This window comes from Nymphalis io, chromosome 20, assembly GCF_905147045.1.
Source record: "Nymphalis io chromosome 20, ilAglIoxx1.1, whole genome shotgun sequence".
Taxonomy (NCBI): Eukaryota; Metazoa; Arthropoda; class Insecta; order Lepidoptera; family Nymphalidae; genus Nymphalis; species Nymphalis io.
In genome coordinates this window covers 10,284,924-10,304,333 of record NC_065907.1, presented here as the reverse complement: position 1 = coordinate 10,304,333, position 19,410 = coordinate 10,284,924, and the positions used below count along the sequence as shown (strand labels likewise).

At 32.5% G+C, this 19,410-nt stretch overlaps 1 protein-coding gene across 4 annotated transcripts in view; it reads right to left on the bottom strand.

Moving 5' to 3' along the window:
- Window positions 1–19,410, bottom strand: part of LOC126776307 (uncharacterized) — a 147,792-nt gene that overhangs the window by 105,338 nt on the left and 23,044 nt on the right. For 3 of the 4 annotated variants that reach the window (XM_050498718.1, XM_050498721.1, XM_050498722.1), the window contains exon 2: window positions 5,247–5,278. The gene's annotated coding sequence lies outside the window, so the exon portion shown is untranslated. The remainder of the gene's footprint in view (window positions 1–5,246; window positions 5,279–19,410) is intronic. The other variant, XM_050498720.1, reaches the window with a different exon arrangement.

Below are 19,410 nucleotides of genomic sequence, written 5' to 3'. Positions count from 1 at the left end.
AAATTCAGAACAGCAAAAGAACATTATGTTTTTAAGAGATCTGACAAAGCAAGATTTTATTTTTTTAATAGTCTCGTAATGTGCGCGTTTATCGTTATTTTTTGAGGAGAAGGTTTGGAGCTTATTCCACCACGCTGCTCCAGTGCGGGTTGGTGAGGCAGAATTTCAGTGAAATTAGACACATTCAGGTTTCCTCACTATATTTTCCTTTACCGTTAAGCACGAGATGAATTATATATCAAATTACAACTACAAATTAGGACATGAAAATTCAGTGGTGCTTGCCCGGGTTTGATCCCACGATCATCGGTTAAGATTCACGGGCTCTGAACACTGGGCCATCTCGGCTTTTAATATGTATTAATTCATATATGTATATGATAGTAAAATCTATTACTGTAAATATTTACTGATGCTTGTTTAAAATACTATTTAGTTAAAAGACAAACATACTATGTTAGATGTGAAACAAGATGACGAATCGTACATTTTAAAATATTTCTTGTTTCAACAAACGTGTAAACAGTGTCGGCTCCATTCTTATCAATCATCAGCTTTGTACTTCTCATTCACTCATTCGGTAAAATAGAACATGTAAACTTCAGTTCGACGTAAACAATGTTAACACCGCCCCCGCTAATTTGAGTACAGAGCTCTTTGTACGCACCAAATATTATACGAAACTAACTGTTCATAGATTGCTTGTTCTGGTGAATATTTTTTAAAGTATTTTTTGTGCTTACTTTCTATTTAAAATATGGTATGGTGATGGTTAGGAATTACTTAATTATTTTCTGTTTTTTTGCTATTATAATCTTATTATATTTACATACTGCCTCGTTGGTCCAGTGGCTTGATGTAAGGCCGCAGACCCGGAAGTCCTGGGTTCAATTCCCAGGTCGGGCCAATAAAAAGTTATTGGGTTTTTCTGTCAGAGAATTCTTAGTAGCAGCCAGGAGTCTGGAAGTTGGAAGTGTGTACACTCCCGTGCCTTGGGAAAGCACGTAAAGCCGTTGGTCTTTCCGGTCGTGTCGGATTGCCGTCCCATAAGATTATGAGAGTTTGGGAATAGAGAGTGCATCTGTGTTTGCGCACACACTTGTGCACTATAATATCTCCTGCGTAGTTGGCTAATCTCTCTTGAGATTGGCCGCCGTGGCCGAAACTACAGTTCTATTATGTAAAGAGAAAATGTTATTTATTTTTATTAGTGAATTTTAGAGTGATTACATTTTCTGATGTGGATTTTTTCCAAACTTAGGTAATAAAACACAAATTGCAGTAACAGTTATTAAGAAGCGTTTAGTATGTATTTATAAAACGTTTCTTATGGAAAAACATTATTTCCTTTTTTTTAAATCAAAGTTAGAAGTATTATCGTAATTATTATATAATTTGACCAAAAAATTTTTAATTAATTTATTTATTATTATTAATTTGACCAAAAAACACACTTTATACAGTCAAAGTTTGCAAAACCGTATCCATTATTTCTCTAGACTGTGAATTGTTACAAATAGAACATTATTGTATATCTTAGAAGGAACCTTTTCTTCCGAATGCATCATGGCTACTACTCTTTCTGATTACGTGTCAAATAAAGACTATCAGTTCCAGAGATAATCTATCGGGGACCTTTCGTCCGTCTATCGTTTTGTTAAGATATCCTCGTCCGAGCATCGAACGTGGAATCCATAATGCCTGCGCTACTGGAATAATGATGCAATGTGTCTCGAGTGCATCGGATTTATGGTCCTTTCTTGGTATATCTGTAGCGATTCTAATTGATCCTATATGTTGAATAGATCCTCTTGCTTAATTCAATTCAGTAATACTTAACTCTTACCTACATTGAAGTTTTAAGGAATCTCACTTTAAAAAACTTGCAAATAACATGACAACACTTTCTTATTTAAATGTAACCTATTTCATTTGATGTTAGTATAAAGGCGTACCTATTCTTTATTTTTAATTCAAATCAATTTCAGTAAAACTTGCACCTACCGCCTTCGATTCCTATTCAATGGTTATCCTAAATAATATCGTCTCGGTTGTCACGTTTCTCCGTTTTCAATTCGAATGATGATTGAGTTTAAATCCGAGGCAATATCTCATAAATTGGTAACGATGTCGCACGTACAAAGCTGGCAGCGCAATAGGATTTATTGGGAGTATTCAAATCGGCCCGTATTTACCGGAGATTAAGTACAGTTAGGCATTTACTGCGACACACTTGAGGTTTACGTTGTAGATAATATATTTGTATAGGATTATTGAGATAAAAACATAAATGTGTTTATATTGTATTTTAATAGCGTCGCCCTACTGCTATATATATAACTGAAATAAAAGTTCTCGGCTCAAAGTTAAACCATGCAAAATTCCTCATATGTATACATATTTTGTAGTAGATTCAATAAAACTACAAATTATCACTTTTTAACGAAACATATTTATATAAATATATATATACAATTATAATATGACGTTCATTCACTACGGTGGAGCGATAGAGAAGAGCTATAGTGCACACAATGTGTAACATTTCAAAGCACTAGATCCGCAAGGTCACGGTGTAGTCGTCACGCGTTCTTTCATTTAAGAGCTGGCGCAAGTAATTTCATACTAGATTTAACGAGTGAATTTAACAATGGGAGTGAAATCTTAAGTGCTTTATTTTATTAGAGAGAAATTTCATCACTCCAAATAAGATTTTTCGTTGAAAATAAAAATAATATTAAGTCATTCAAGATTTTTCTACAATGACGACAGTTATGTCTTTATGGATAGAAATAAATGGAGTTATGATTTGGTATACGTAACTGAAATGTTAGAATAACAAAAAATGACGCGTGAAAGTCTCGTAAACAAAGAGAAAATTTTAAATGTAAGTCACAACATTTAAATGTCCCGAAATATAACAACTTCGTAGGTCACTGACTATTATTTTCATGAGCAAGTATTAGTTATATTAATAACAACTAGAGAAATGTGAGTCTCTTGTACCCTACACTAACTGCAGGGTTGTTCTGTAAGAACAAACTCGAGACCGCAGAAAACGGTCAGGTCAGAAAATGATATACGACATTGACCATAATAATTATAATATTTCAAGAACACACGCATCAAAATAGTATGGCACCATATATAAGACGGTTATCAACATTTCACTGATGAGTAATGAAGTGATTTACAGAATAGCACTGATCACATATGTTATATTAAATACATATATAGAGTGGAATAACGCGTGTATGAATACGGACTGTCGCGTCACAATGATTGCGCTGCGCTGAGCTTGATGGTGACATATCGTCCATTTCTTGATCTCATAAGCACTGAACCTTTAGATAGCATCGCTACAAGTCTAGAACATTTGCTATTTTATCTCGTCAAGTAATGCAGTTATGCAGTAAGAAGCCTTTGCCCTTGCGCAATATATTTATAGACCCAGGACTTTATGTTCTTTTATAATTTATAGCTGCTAAAGTAAGTGTAATTTGTGTTTTCTCACATTTATCTACTAACTAACTACATACGCACGATTTAGTGTAATTTGTAAATATCTCGTTTCTAAACGTAATATTTTTAAACTAATACTTTTAACTGCTTCTCAAGACTAAATGACGAAACATTGTTGAAGCTCATTTTCGGCATTGTCAGCTTGGATGATCGCGAAGTCTACTGGACAGTAATTACAAATTTCACTGAAGCGTCAAGAAGTGTGACGTTGAACCTGAGAGTTACCGTTCCCATAACGGTGCGGTCGGTAGCGTATGAACCATAATTAGCGGGAATTATTCGCTTCTCGATAATTTTCGAGGCTACTGCGTATTTAATGGTCCGACTATTGTGGACGGGCTTCATACATATTTCGAATGTAGAATTTTTTATTTAATCTATAAAAATGAATGAAGTGTAAGTCGCGTAAACAGTGTAACGTTTTGAAAAGTTTGCTGATATTGGTCTGCCAACATTATTTTTGTTACGTTTGTCTGACATAAAATTTAAACTAATGAATAGATTGGTATGTAAATCGCTACTCGGGAGTTTATTTTCTGATCCTTAGTAGATTTATTTATTTAGGGGTTTTTGTTTATATAAGTGTTCTTAATCTCTCGGAACAACTCTTTCTTTAAGACTCTTTACAACCGAAACTATTTAACGAAATAAATTAGTATGCAACAATTTAGTCTTCAATATTTATAAATTTTACATGATTATAATGTTCATAACTGCTTATAAGTAACTAAAGATAAGATATTTAAAAATTATTATTGAACAGCATAATTAACATATAATAAAAATATCTAATATTTCAAGTTCCTAAACGTTATTGTTACATTATAAAATATGTTTATCAGCAGAACAGATTCGATCTGATAGTGATGTTATCCTGCGACTATCCCTGGTAGAGCGCACCGTTAGACCGGTATTTGGGTCGGCCTGCCCGTAACAGTATGCCACGAGACTTGACGATGTTATTTATATCAATTAACTGCCCGTCGACGACTGATTTTTATATATTTGTCCCGCTTGTTAACATTTACTGGGTTACATTCGCTTTATAATAATAATACTACACTTTTTCATATTTATCCGTATAAGGATTTGGAATATCGACGAATAATAAAATTGACGACTTTATTTAAAAAAAAAAAGTGTTTATTCAAATAAATATAGCAATATACATATATAATGATAACATCTTCGTTATTACTTAAATAAAAATCATCGATTCTGTCATTATCCGTTTTATTGAACACGGATAAACTTTTAGCGAAACTGAGTGTTCTTTAATTTCCAGAAATTATCGCGGTCATAGTTTCTTACATTTAAGATTTTTGAATAATAACAAATTATGAAACAAATATTTTCCAACTATCACCTATTTGTGGCGATAGTTTTCCCTAATGTCTACACCTGACCCGCAATGTAGGACGTCACACTACGTGACATATGATCGTCTGTGATGGAATGTCATCGATTTTGTCATTTATGCGTGACGACGCTTCCAATGCCATTGTGTCAGCGTGGTTTGAATCTGGTAATATCAGTGAATGACCCCCTTGGCAACGATTTTACGGCTTTATGAGAAACTGCTATTTCTGGTAATCAAATAGCTGCTACTCAATACTTGAAGACTGACGCACGCAATGTATTTATAACTCGATATTACTAATGTATTAAGAATACCGATGCTATCTAATTGATCTATTCAGTCATATTATAAAATATACACTTACCCTTTTCTGTTAATCCCTTGGTTGCTTACTACCTGAAAATAAAAAAGGATTTATGAGATACAGCCAAGTCATTATTATTACTTTATTTATGGCAACTGTAAGAACTGAAACTAAAAACAACCGAATTTAAATTCAATAACATTGTGATATCCGTTATAAAAACAACATGAGACCATATCGAAGAAATTAGGTTTATGGATAAATGTATGTGAATACTGGTTATAAATTTTTGCACATTTAAGTAAGGTATTTCGTAAAGTAACAGAAATGCACTAAATTGATAAAGATCGATATGTGCGTAAATTAGTAACGCTATTTTATAACTTTAAAAAGTCGACAGGAAGCGGCAGTGGGTCAGTCTCATCTTAATATAATTAGCGTGACATCAACATGACTACCAACGGTAAAATACTGTCCGCCATGGGAATTGTATCGGTATACGAAAGTATATTAATAAGCTAAAATTAACCTGTGAAATTCAAAGAGCATTTTGGTCCTTTTACGTAATAAATAATCCAAGGTTTTCTTTTATAAAAGTTTAGTCAGGTCTGAACATATTAAATAGAAGCCACATAACATGCAGGAGGAAATATATATTTCATCAACAGCGGCAGTTAAATCGGATTCCGAGATAATCTTGTTATGTGCTTCGAATTCCGTAAGCTGTGCCATAGGTCTTTGACCTTGAGATATTATTTGTGACGTCATTATTATTATATCGATCGTGATCAAGTTTAAATTAAACCGTTTCTAAATTGGAAAATTCTGATTGTGACGTATTACATACCAATAATGAATTATCGTTATTCTTCTAGTTTGTATATGTTTGGTTTTGTAAGTAAAGTCTAAAAGTAAATGTAATTAAACACCTTATTTTATAAGTAAAACGATGTCAAAACTTATTTATAAAATATTTTTTCATCGAAAATTTTTAATCGAACATATTCGTAACATTGATATGAAGTAACATAAATCAAATCAAAATATTCTTTATTATGACTACTATGCATTTTTAAGTCTCACTAGTTATTACTTTTATCAAATTAAGTACTAAAAAAATTCATATTCAGTCAACAATATTATTTAATTAACATATCATGTAATGAAATTCACAAATATAAACTCCAGTCTTTTCTGTATATTTTATTGAGTATAATATATATAATACTCATATAGTATATAAATGGCATTAAACGTAATCTAATCAACCCATTTCATTACATGTATTTGACACATAATGCTGGCCCAGAAAATATATAAAACTCACAAGATATATCATTATTTGTTATCGTTATACGTGGAAAATTTTATGCCAATTCTAATATTAATGCCTATCAGGCAGAGCTACCACCAGACTCGTTTGCTCGTCTACTCACTATGAATTAGACAATATGAACATCAAGCAAGCCAATTCTACTAATATATAACGATTACGATACTTTCCCGATTCAATTCCAATGCAACTTTGCCTATATTTATTTGGATCGGAACGAAATCGATATGATGTTAACATATACCGTTGTATCAAACCCAAACTTAATTGTTAGCTTTTATGCCAATAGTCGATAATTAAATAAAAGAATAGGAAAACGGATAAACGGCAACGATCACGCTTTGATTCGATTGCGATAAATTGATAATTTGGTAGAATTGGTCCTCAGATCAACGATACCACCATCGTCTGATTTATTTAACATATTTAACAAAACAAAATAAGTCTTCCATGCTTAATTATACCTCCGCCTTGTTACGCTCATAAATCGAAATCAATGACTTTGACGTATTAATAGCAAAGCCACGAGACGTTAAACTGTATCGCATAATACTATTCCACTTTTTTCCTGTCATATTGATGGAAAGAGATGGATATATTTCGTATTTCGCCTTACAAATGACTTTGTTAGCATTGATAAATGAAGTCATCAGTTTCAGCCACATACCAACTTTATGCACGCCAATTTCAAACTTGATAAGTTATTGTGTTAGAATGCTCAAAGAGGTACGAGTTTGTAAGAAATTAAATGAACTATTATATTTATATAGATTTCATTTACTAGTGAGGTTTTCGAAATTATTCATAACAATAAATACTGAGAGCGGCTTTTGCAAAGACAGACACTTTGCAGTGTGGGGAACAAATCTAAATGATGTTAATAATAATTTTGTACTAGTAATATTACAAGCTTTTTTTATAAAATATTTTCATCCCATTGTGAAATTTGTAACAGAAAGACGAATTGGATAGTTTCAAACATTTATCAGATCAGTGCATTGTTATCATATTCAGCGGGAATATAACCGAAAAATAGTTATTCATAAACAAAAAACCAGTCTTGGTCAATTTACTTCTTCAATACAGCACTGACAGGTATATGTAATTTTTCGATATATTTAGAATGTGTATAATAATAAAACACCTGACTTAGACAAATTCAATGAAATATTTTCAATCGCAAATTATTTAATTGCACGTGATTATATTGAGTATTTGAGAAATGGTGTTATATCTTAAACTAAAAACGAATCTCGATAACAAAACACACATAATTCTAAAATACAGCATCTCTGTATGATGACCCTCAACGAGGAAGTGGCACATCACAAAGTCCGCGAGTCCTACAAACTGGCAGATGCGTTCCGAGTGCTGTTAGACCAATTACGACGTGCGACAAAAAGTTGCGAGACGATGTAAGCCAGTGGGCTCTTGAAGTTGAAAAACGTAATGAGTAGGTTCGAGTGTGACGTGAGAATGTGGGCTTGTCCTCCTGACCATCAACCTACGCAGTTCAAATGCAATGCATTTTATAAAATGATGACCACGAAAATGTCAAATGCATATATATGAATATATTAGAAGTTTCTATTTGATTTATTATTAATTTATTATTTTATTAGCCAGATATTTTGAATTATAAATATAAATAGAACTATTTTAATTACATTCTAATCTAATTTATGCGGCCTTTTGAGTTCTTTGTCGGATAACACAGGAGTATTACAATTTTATAGCCAGTATAAATTCATTGTTTTTTTTTTTTTATTTTAATAAAATTTACAATCTAGAACTCGATAATTTCTGCACATAATTGTCTGACATCTAGCAAGCGTTTAGCTATACAATAAACGAGATACAATAAAAAATAAATGGACGTGCGCACGCGCCGCACTGGGTCAATCCGCGCGACGAATTGTACAACACGAATGACACACCGGCCTGGTTATACGAGATTGGGTGCACTGTTAGCGGCATAATAAGCGGAAGAGGGAGCGAGAAATGTAACTTATTAAAGAGCCAAACGATTTTTGACAATATCTACCAACTTCAAAGTAAAATCAATCTTATATTCGATCATAAAGGTTTCAAATTTCATAACATTTTTTTACTCAAAATCGGACCTATCTAAATGTTTTAAGGAAAACTGTACTATAAATAATGTACCATTAAAAAAACTATTTTTAATCGGTAATAAGAAATCGCTGATAATAATTCAAAACTATTTCACAGATAATTAATTCTATTACTTTAAAGTGACTGAGTAACAGTTAGTCGAATTCCGGAGTTATGAGAGTTTGGCACGACATACTGTTATTTGTTAGTGGCGCTTGTGAATTCGGGAGCAACTATGATTGATTGGAGCAAGCTGACTGGTATTGAGAGCGATGTCGACACGCAAAGTATCTCGTGGTTTTCATTAACAGAGATAATATGGCTCACCGTTAAACTTATTTAACGACCAACTTATATATAATAAAAAGTCCAACTTGGCAATTATTTTTGCTTAATTTAGACGTAAAAGAAACTAAATATATTAGAATTAGTAGGTAATACAGAAGTGCATTAATTTTGTAGCCTTTACATTATAACATCAAATGAAAAATGAGAATTTTATAATGATTGATGCATGTGCACATAAGAAATTATGGTAATCATAATCTGTCAGTTCAATTTACAAAGGCAACCTTTCACATTTGTATAGCAAACGATGAAGATCGACTTCTCTATCCAATGTTTCATCGATGCCCACTTATCTTTCTCTTATATTCCGGATAGATTGGTTATTTTTTGGCTACCGGTTTTATTTTCTAACGAGCTTTTACCGTAACAGCCTGTGAATATCCCACTGCTGGGCTAAAGGCCTCCTCTCCTCTTTTTTGAGGAGAAGGTAACGCTAACGAGCTTGCTGAGGGCGTATAACTTGTAATAAAATTTTTTGAATAACATTATACGCTCTTACTATATTCGTATACCTCAACGGTCTAGTGGCTAAATATAAGGCCACAGATCCCGAGGTGCTTGGTTTAAATATCAGGTCGAGCCGATAAAAGTTATTGGGTTTCTTCTGACGAAAAATTTCTATAGCAGCCCGGAGTCTGGAAGGTGGAAATGAGTATATCCCCGTGCCTCAGAAAGCATATAATTCGAAACGATTTAACATCAGTATGGGTGTGATAGATCTTGCAAAAAACATGCATGAAGATTATTTTATATTTAAAGTTATAAAATGAACAAAAGTTATTAAAACACTACTTCATACAGTCATCAAGATATCCATATCCTTTCATCCAGTCCCGTAAGATGTCATCTGTCATTTTTTACACCGTCTAGCTGTGTTATTATATTAATGTTATTCAAGAAATTTTAATGTTTTTTTTAGATTAGATTAGATTTTGGTTTATCAGCAGCACCAATCACATTCAATTTTACTTAAATATTTAAAAATATTACAAGAAAACTGACAAAATTAACCACTTTATTATACGCAAAAGAAATAAAATTTATATAAAGTAAAATTCCAAAAGATACGTAACTATAAAAGGCCTGTAAGATACTAGTGTTTTATAACACCCAAAAAAAAACAAATAAAACGTAGACATCGAGATCATATAATGAAAAATATTAAAACTCATCATTAATATAAAACATGAATTCATAATAATAAAACCATGTTGCTAAAGAAGCCGTAACAATAAACTGATAAGAGATACAACAATAAACCCTAAAAGGGCTTGTTAATTAGGTCGATTTAAGTATAATTTAAAATGGCTTGCCTACTTTAAGTAAGCTAATATCTTTGGCATTTCGAAATCAGTTCACGACTGAATGCTGATGTGACAAGGATTAATTTTGATTTTATTTTCACTGTCACAATTTCCACGTTAAGATTTACATTTGCTTTTAAGGGTTCCATTTAATGTCGCACTTTTGATTTGCCAATGGATAAACACAAATTATTTTAAGATACTAATGCTAACCTTAAAATATGTAAATTGGTAATGTTATTTTGAAATTTTCAGAATTAACTTAAATGTGAGACTTACTAAAAAAACGTGGAGCGTTATTTTTTTATAATTTCTATTTATGTTTTCGTTCAGACTATATTCAAGGTTGGCACTACTTCGATTACTGTTATAGGATTTTGGAAGGTTATTATGTAATAAGATTATGACACTTCAATGTAAAATTCGGTTGTGGGATGCCAAATCAGACTTTTAATATGTAGTACGCTTTGTTGATTTTTTATATAATTATTCATGGTCTGGTATTAACTGACTTCATTTATTACGACCATTGCTTGCTTGCTAATAGCGTAAAAGTTGCAAAATTGTATTTTTATTAATTATTTTATGTTGCATGTACATCAATTAATAAGATCTTTTAGGTAAATATTCCATTTAGCTAAAGACGAAGAAGCAATAACATGAATCCCATGTAGCGTTAAGTTTTCCAAACATACCTCAGTGTCATATGGTCGATGAACATTTCGCTGGAAACCGGTCCAGCAGCTTCGTATCCAGCTCATCGCATTATATCGTTCCGAATCGACTAAATTACTTGAATAAAATTAATTATCATTTATTTAGTTTAGATATCAATGTGCTAATACTAATTTTAAAGGTAGTGGTGATTTAATTTGATGTACTGAGTATATTGTCATATTACCTCAAAACCAAATGGCATTTAGGTACTTCGCACATTGTAATATTTTGACTTATGATTATCTAGATAGGATGATTACGAACAACATAGATCAAACTTCAAAGCATAAAATTATAGACAGGACCAATTTCTACCAAGCTATTTACCGCCTACATATTTTGGAGTAGGAATGACTAATAATAAATAATATATAAATATAATTAGCTGTTTTTAAAATCACACACATTTAAATCAAGTTTTTTTACATATTCAGTTTTAATAGCCGACTCTATTAACATTCAGATGAAGTAACATGTCAAACTTGACCGTAAAATAACTGTTGTTTGAAATGTTGACAATAATCTAATATTTCCTCCTATAATTAACAGCGATTTAGAGCATTTAGATTTAAATGCGTACCTTAATGTTGTTTATAGTTTACACATTGTAGATGAATGTTTAAGATACAGTAGGATTGCGTTATGCGACTTTGATTATAAGCTATGTAAATTTGAGTAGTTGAGGCATTTGACAAGCTTGGGTTTAGTTCGACTGCAGGAATTGTAAATATATGCAAACGATTTTAGCATTAGCTGAAGATTTACACTAATCACGTGAGCAATGATTAACGAATAGAAATGCTTGTACAATTATTTATTTTAACATATATACGTTTAATATTGTAAAGTCATTAAACAATTAGGCATAACCGAAAACCTACTGTAAAGGCAATTTAAAATACGTTTGAAATATTCACATATATTATGAGTATTCCTTTGAATTTCGTTTTGGGTAACGAGGAGTCTTGACGTCTTCGAGAACGCATTAGTCATCAATAAATACATAGAGTTAATGTAACGTTAATATTAACGACTTTGTCACGTGTAAGTTTGCTGTTTCGCTGACATTGATGAAAAATCTTTATTGAAATCTTCTCATATATTGCCATGTTCGTTTTACAGATTAAAAACGGAATCCGCATCAGAGTGTCCACACAATATAATAAGAAAGAAGACACGCTTTAAATCGAAAATAATCGTTACAACGAAAGTGAAACATAAAACCGATGCTAAGCTCAGATTATCATCAAAAACGTTTTGTCAAAGCCCACGCGATCTTAACCTGCACTGATATAAGCATAATATGATGCCACACCTAGAATTAGATAGCAAGCATCAAACGAAGGTAGAATTATTATGCTATTTACATATAAGTAACTCATTATAGTAAACGGTTCTCTCGACAGTAAATTGTTTCTAACAATACAAGAAAACTCACTTTCACGCAAAACGTCAATCGATATAGTGTTCATCCGTTTGGAATCGATGTTTGTTGATCGATTATATCAAACATCGGCGAAAGTTTGTTATTTTAATCGATATTAATTGCGATGACATCGCATAGTTGATGGATGTGGGTGTATATTAACGTAAGCAAAACAAACAGTTTAATACCGTCTATTTACATTCATATTATAAATATAAATTAAGAATAGTGATTTTAGTCGTTTATTCGATGTTTACAAAAAGGAAGCGTTATGGTAGTTTTTGGACGGAGATATGTGCACCAATTTTATTTAAAAAGAAATATATTGTTTTTTTTTCTAACATAAATTGTAGAATGAGGCCAATAGTTGGCTAATAGTTTTAGTTAATATATTAAATGTATAGTTGCCAAAATAAATAATTGACTAAGCATTTCCATTCGTAACCATTGATGGCGTTACTAGTACAATGCAATTTTAACTAAAATACGAAATCTGTCAGCTAGTAACAGTTTTTCAAATTTTAGGTACGTATATAAATATCTAGACACGCTGGACTGGATCACCAAGAAACATCTATTTATAGCTATGGCATATTAATTCAGCTAGTTTATTTTACCTTCTAGCTGTTCTCAGGTCAAACTCGGTGTCACTTTTATTTTTCACGCACTGTGATCATACTAACGAGACATTGCTTTCTTGATATAATTTCACCCTGATTTCACTTCGACTGAGGTTTTTATTCGACTGATTGAATTACCTGAGTATTGATTACAATATCGTGATACCGACGGGGTATTAACAGTATATTTATAGACATGCTAAATTAGGACCTATTCAGCGATACGTAATGACGATAATTGGGCGCATAAATTACCCATGAATGAATATTCTCTTTGCATTACTATCTTTTATAATTAGTTTTTTTTTGTGTCTATATTTAACGATGCATGGTTATATTCACTAATTGGTTTTAAACACCAAGTATATTTTGCATTTAAAGATTAGCGTTTGAAAGGCTTCGAATGGAATTAGGAAATTTATTGAATGCGTGTCTCTTTTAGTTCTATATAGTTTAAATTTTCTTCTATTATTTCTCTCTCTTTAGATATTAATCAAAAACAATCTAAAAAGTTGTAGGTCATTCCACGTCTCCAGTTATAGTTTGTAGGCATCGTTGCATTACTGTACTGAGCCCAGTGTTAAGTTAATTCCAAGCAGGCGTAACCGCAAGCCATCCTTTATTTAATATTTTTAAACGAAAGAGTAAAAAATTGGCGCCATACAGTTTGACAGATATCATTAATTTTTTTAAGCGCGTTTCGAAGCGTCAGCACCGAATATACAGCCGTGTTAACCAGGTTGTTGTGACAAGGGAATTGAGATTTAAGACTTCGATTTATTTATTTAAGCGATTAAATTTTCAAAACGGTTTTTTTTTTAAAAACATTTATATTCATACTTGTAAGTGGTTTGAAATTTAATTAGCTTGATGATTATTCAAATAAATCATGTTATTTTTCGACAATATATTATATGAAAAACTATCAAACGCATAATAATAATTATATCAGTAAAAATATGGTTACTTATTTAAACTTTTGTAGTCAGGCAAGAGGGCCCAGTGGCTACAATGTGAGTTTTAGTCGAAACTTCAGTCCTGGATAAGCACCACATGAGTTTCAATTAGCTTAATTTTGGTTAAAAACTTGCGCTTTACAGTAAATAAAATCATACAGAGGAAACCAGCTCGTTTTGAATGAAATTCTGATACATATATACAAGCTCTGTATTCTCCTTAAGAAAAGAGGAAGTCTTTGAAAGTAAGTCTGGAAATATCCCAAGAGTGGACATTTTTAAACTTCACTATACTGTTTATATATTAAATTACAAAAAACAATTGGGAATATAAATTGCTTATTCGTAAACAGATTATAAAATGCAAAATGTGACATACGTCAAACGTGCAATATAATTGAAAACTGTCAGTGAGCTGTCAGTTGGTTTTATTTTAGAGAAATTAGTACCCTCACGTCTGCCAAGTTTTTGTCGACTGACATTGAACTTGATCTTCGGTAATAATAATGTTTGAGAGTGGTGATGATTTTGTTCTAAAAGCTACTGCCACAAACAAGATTATTGCCATCTCATTCTGATATGTGAGGATAAAAGGGATAATATACATATTATATTTAAAAAAAAAAACAAAATTACACCTTAAAGGAGAAAGGTCAAAAGGTAATTGTAATGCTATGTTTCGGTTTACAGAATGAGTCAATATTACCGACGCAAGGGACAGCATCAAATTAATTAAAGTATTTTTTAAAAGAAAAACGCAAGCAGATATATTCCAATAGCGTCAAACCTGCAAAGATGTATTGCTAATTCCTTGAAATACCCAAATAGATTGCAATATCTAATTCATGATATCCTCAATGTAATAAATCAAATTTCTACTGTCCATTGTTTTGGATTGGGAGCGAACGGTTACAATAGTCCATTTTTATGCAATACGCTCTGACAAAATGGTGCAAGTTACGAGAGAGTAGATTAGTTTTAGTATCGTCTTTTATGTGTGATTTTGATTTATGGAAACACTACGACAGGATATGGTGTGACTTAGTAACTAATATTTATAATATTGTTAAGTGTATATAGACGTGAAAACTTAATTAACTGTTTATTATGATAGTAATAAAATGAAATACCGGTAAATATCCGTAATATACTTAAGTGCAATACCCAAGCAACATCCTGTGAATGTCCCACAGCTGGGCTAAGGCCTCCTCTCCTTTTTTGAGAAGATTTGGAGCTTATTCCACCACGCTGCTCCATTGCGGTTTGGTGGAATACACATGTGGCAGTAGAAAGATAAATCGGGTATTAATGTATTTGTTTATGAAGTAGGTAGGTATGATGAGCAAATGAGGCATCTGATGGTATCACTAACGCTCAGACATTGGCGCTGTAAGAAATATTAACCATTGCTTACATCGCTAATGCACCACTAATCTTGGGAAATAAGATGTTATGTCCCTCGTACTTATTCTGGCACAGTTACCCTTTAAACCGGAACACAACAATACCAAGTATAGCTGTCTGCGGTAGAATATCTGATGATAAGTGGTACCTACCCAGACAAAGCAAGTGAAATCGCTAAAAGATCACTTGAATTAAATATTTATTAAACTTAGCTCAACATATTCTTTACAATTTTATAATGTATTCAGTACTACATATTAATCTTTGCCTACGATATAATATTGATAATAACCAACAACTACACTGTGATATTTAATTCTTGAACGGTTCCTTTCAAGACATTTGCAATACTTCGACAGCTTTGCCAACTTCCTTACCGTAATGAAGGTCGACAGCGATGGAATGCATCATATTTATTGATATGTATATATTTAAATTGTAAGTGGATTTCGTACTTTATTAAACTCGTTTACTTTGCAATTTATTGGTCGTATTAATATTTAATGCAAGTCTTTTCGGAATGCCGAAATTTTATGAGCACAAAATTGAAGACATTTTTTAAAGCCGGCATGGCGAATTAGTGTATTTATTTTAGGGATTATTGAAATGGGAGTGAACGAATTTGAACCATTTGTAATTCATTAATTGGTATTGCGATTCATGCAGTATATTATTTTTTTAAGATATTTGCAAAGTTCAGATCATATTTTCTTTTATTTGGTTGCATTTATCTTTCAAGAATTTAAGACAAATATAAAAAGTCGTAAAATTTGTAAGCTTGTTTTAGAAAAATAGATGAGAAACCGAATAGGACAAAAATGGTGAGTCACCTTCGCAAAATACACTAGCGCTGTAGGAAACAAAAACCTCTTCCTAGACTGTCAACGACAACCCATAACTCTGTTAATAAAAATTACAATTGCTCACTTACCTATTAAACATCAATACAAATTGCTGTTGCAGCAGTAGAATAAATGGTGAAGTGAAAAAATTGTACACACATCTATCCCTTATTAAGATATATTCTACAATTTCCTTAAATATAGTTTTAATTCGTAACTAAAAAATGGCATCTGCACTAAAATGCACATTTTAATGTCCCCGTACCAGCGTTTCAGCAACAACGCAATCCCTAATGGCTCTTCCTTTGAGTTCACTTCAATATTCATAGCTTCATGCATTAATGCATCAGACACGATTTAATAGTTCGAGCTGCTTTGGTTCCGTGAGACTCATATTTTTGTAATATATATATTTTTTATAGAATAAGTAGGCGGTCGAGAAAATAGGCCTGATGGAAATTGGGCAATGAAAGAAATATTAACCATCTCTTACATCGCCAATGCGCCACCAAACTTGAGAACTAAGATGTTAATGTCCCTCGTGTCTGTATTACACAGACTTCAAACAGGAATAGAACAATACTAAGTAAAAATAAATAAAATAGTCCTCCAGACCGATTTTGGCCACTGCGGCCAATCTCAAGAAAGATTAGCCAACTGCGCAGGACATATTATAGTACACAAGTTTGTGCGCAAACACATGGGATAGCAATCCGACACGACCGGAGAGAGTTCAGGTGCAGAACCAACGGCTTTACGTGCTTTCCGAAGTACGGGAATGTACATGTGTACATTCCCGTCCTTCGTTGGTATGTACCAACTTCCAAACTCCGGGCTGCTACTGAGAATTTCAGACAGAAAATCTCAATAACACTTTTTTTTGGCCCGATCTGGGATTTGAACCCAGGATCTCCGGGTCTGCGGCCTTACATGTAGCCACCACTGATTGGTAGTATCTGATGAGTGGGTGATAGGCGTACTACCAAGTTATTCGAAATACAAGCTATTTATATTAAAGCGACGTAGAGAGCGAGATATTTGAGAGTGAATTGTATCGTTCTTTATTCCTACGTAGTCGGTCAAAGAACTCTTTAATAACATGCATGGAGCTGGTGCAACTAGAATAGGTTTGCCATTTTTAAGTTTTCAAAATCAGGACGATAAACGAAATGGCAAATATACTCCATCTCGTTCAGTAGGTATACTTATATAAAATAGTAGTAAAAATTATGCTAACATAAAAACATAGTTTATGAAATACTCAATACTTAATAGTTAGCAAATATCCTGCAAAAACATGACGGTTGGTTACTTCAATCTAGAATTATGAATGCTGTATGCGTCGACGTCTTTGCGTCGAAAATGTTTATGTTTACATAAGTAGATAATGCCGTCTTATTGTCACTTGGAGAAATAAATTTTGTTTTCGACCAGAAAATTTAATAAATACTGGTGGTAGAGCTTTGTGCAAGCTCGTCTGGGTAGGTACCACCCACTCATCAGATATTTTACGATTTGTTTGTTATTTGTTGTGTTCCGGTCTGATGGGTGAGCCAGTGTAGTTACAGGCACAAGGGACATAACATCTTAGTTCTCAAGAATGGTGGCGCATTGGTGATGTAAGCGATGGTTAACATTTCTAACAATGCCAATGTCTATGGGCGTTGGTGACCACTTACCATTAGGTGGCCCATATGCTCGTCCGCCTTCCTATTTTATATAAAAAAAAATACTGCGACTACATACATCAGTGTAGGGAGAATATTTTTATATCGTTGTTTTCTTTTTAATTAATCTTCACTAAGCTTTGAAATGATATTTTTATATGAATTAAAGGTTATTTGTTCAATTGTTATTAGAATAATGTACAATTTTTGGTAAGTTTTATAAATAGTATTTTCTGTATAATCAGGCCAGGTAATGCATATATTGATAATTACTTACTACTTCAGTAGTAAGTAATTATCGAACTTAAATGAATCATGATTAACTTAATTAGTTAATATAATACTTCATAAATAAAAACAAAACCTCCTTATAATGCAACTAACATGGGATCAAAGTCATTAAAACAAACGCCTCCTTCTATTTTGTTTTGTATTATAATAGGACTAAGTTACTTTTTTCTTTGCACACTTACTTGTTCATTATTCTCGTAAACTGTAAAGATCACGTACGCAAACACAATAAATTGTTTTGAACTTTATTTTGATAGCAAAAAGAACTGTAATGCTTTGGAAAATTTTAATGCACACCCCAGTCTGTCTCGAGCCCATCAATGACATCCTGGAACAAAACCACGGTGACATTTGCTATTGTAACAAATATATTACCTTTTACAGTCATACAAGCTAATATCAACCTTATCATAACATTTTAAAGTTACAAATCCTTTGAATGGAACTTGAATTATCATTCACACGAATTTAAGCCGTATCTCCTAACGTTGAGGTTATATTTCTTTTAAACCTGTATTTAGGTAGCAAAAAGTACGTGCCTAACAGCTGTTTTGTCTGGAAAGTCTTTGTTTAACAATTTTCGTCGGCGCTAAGGTACAGAATACTAGATGCTTTGTAAGTCTGTAGGGCCTCTAGAGACGTAGCGAAATGAGTACGTTCTGAATAACCCTTTAGTGGAGGGTTTTGATGTAGCGTCGCTGAAGAAACAAGAGAATTTTTCATTTGCAAATGAAAAGAGCTCTCTTAAGAACTCCAACGGGATATGTATTCCTCCTTGGATGTATTCACTTATGTAAATACAAATACACCTTCATATTTCATACATACATGTTATATGACACGGCTTTTGCCTACCGATAGATACGCACTCCGTATCAGAACATGAGTAACAAATTAATTAAATCATCATTTATTAAACATTTATCGTGTATATTTTAAAACTCAAACAAAATTGTATTATCTCGTATTTGACCTTACTATAAAAAACCACTAGAATATTTAATATTCTTATAAATAGAATGCTGTTGGATTAAAAAAAAATCTTGCAAAATACGCCACCCTTATTATGCCTTCGTTGTTTGACAGAATTGGGGTCAATCCATACATTACGCGTTAAAGGGGAACGTGTAAATTGCATATATCTGGACTGAATCTAGACAGGTAATGTGGGAAAAAATAAACAATGCCAGCAAATCCGGAA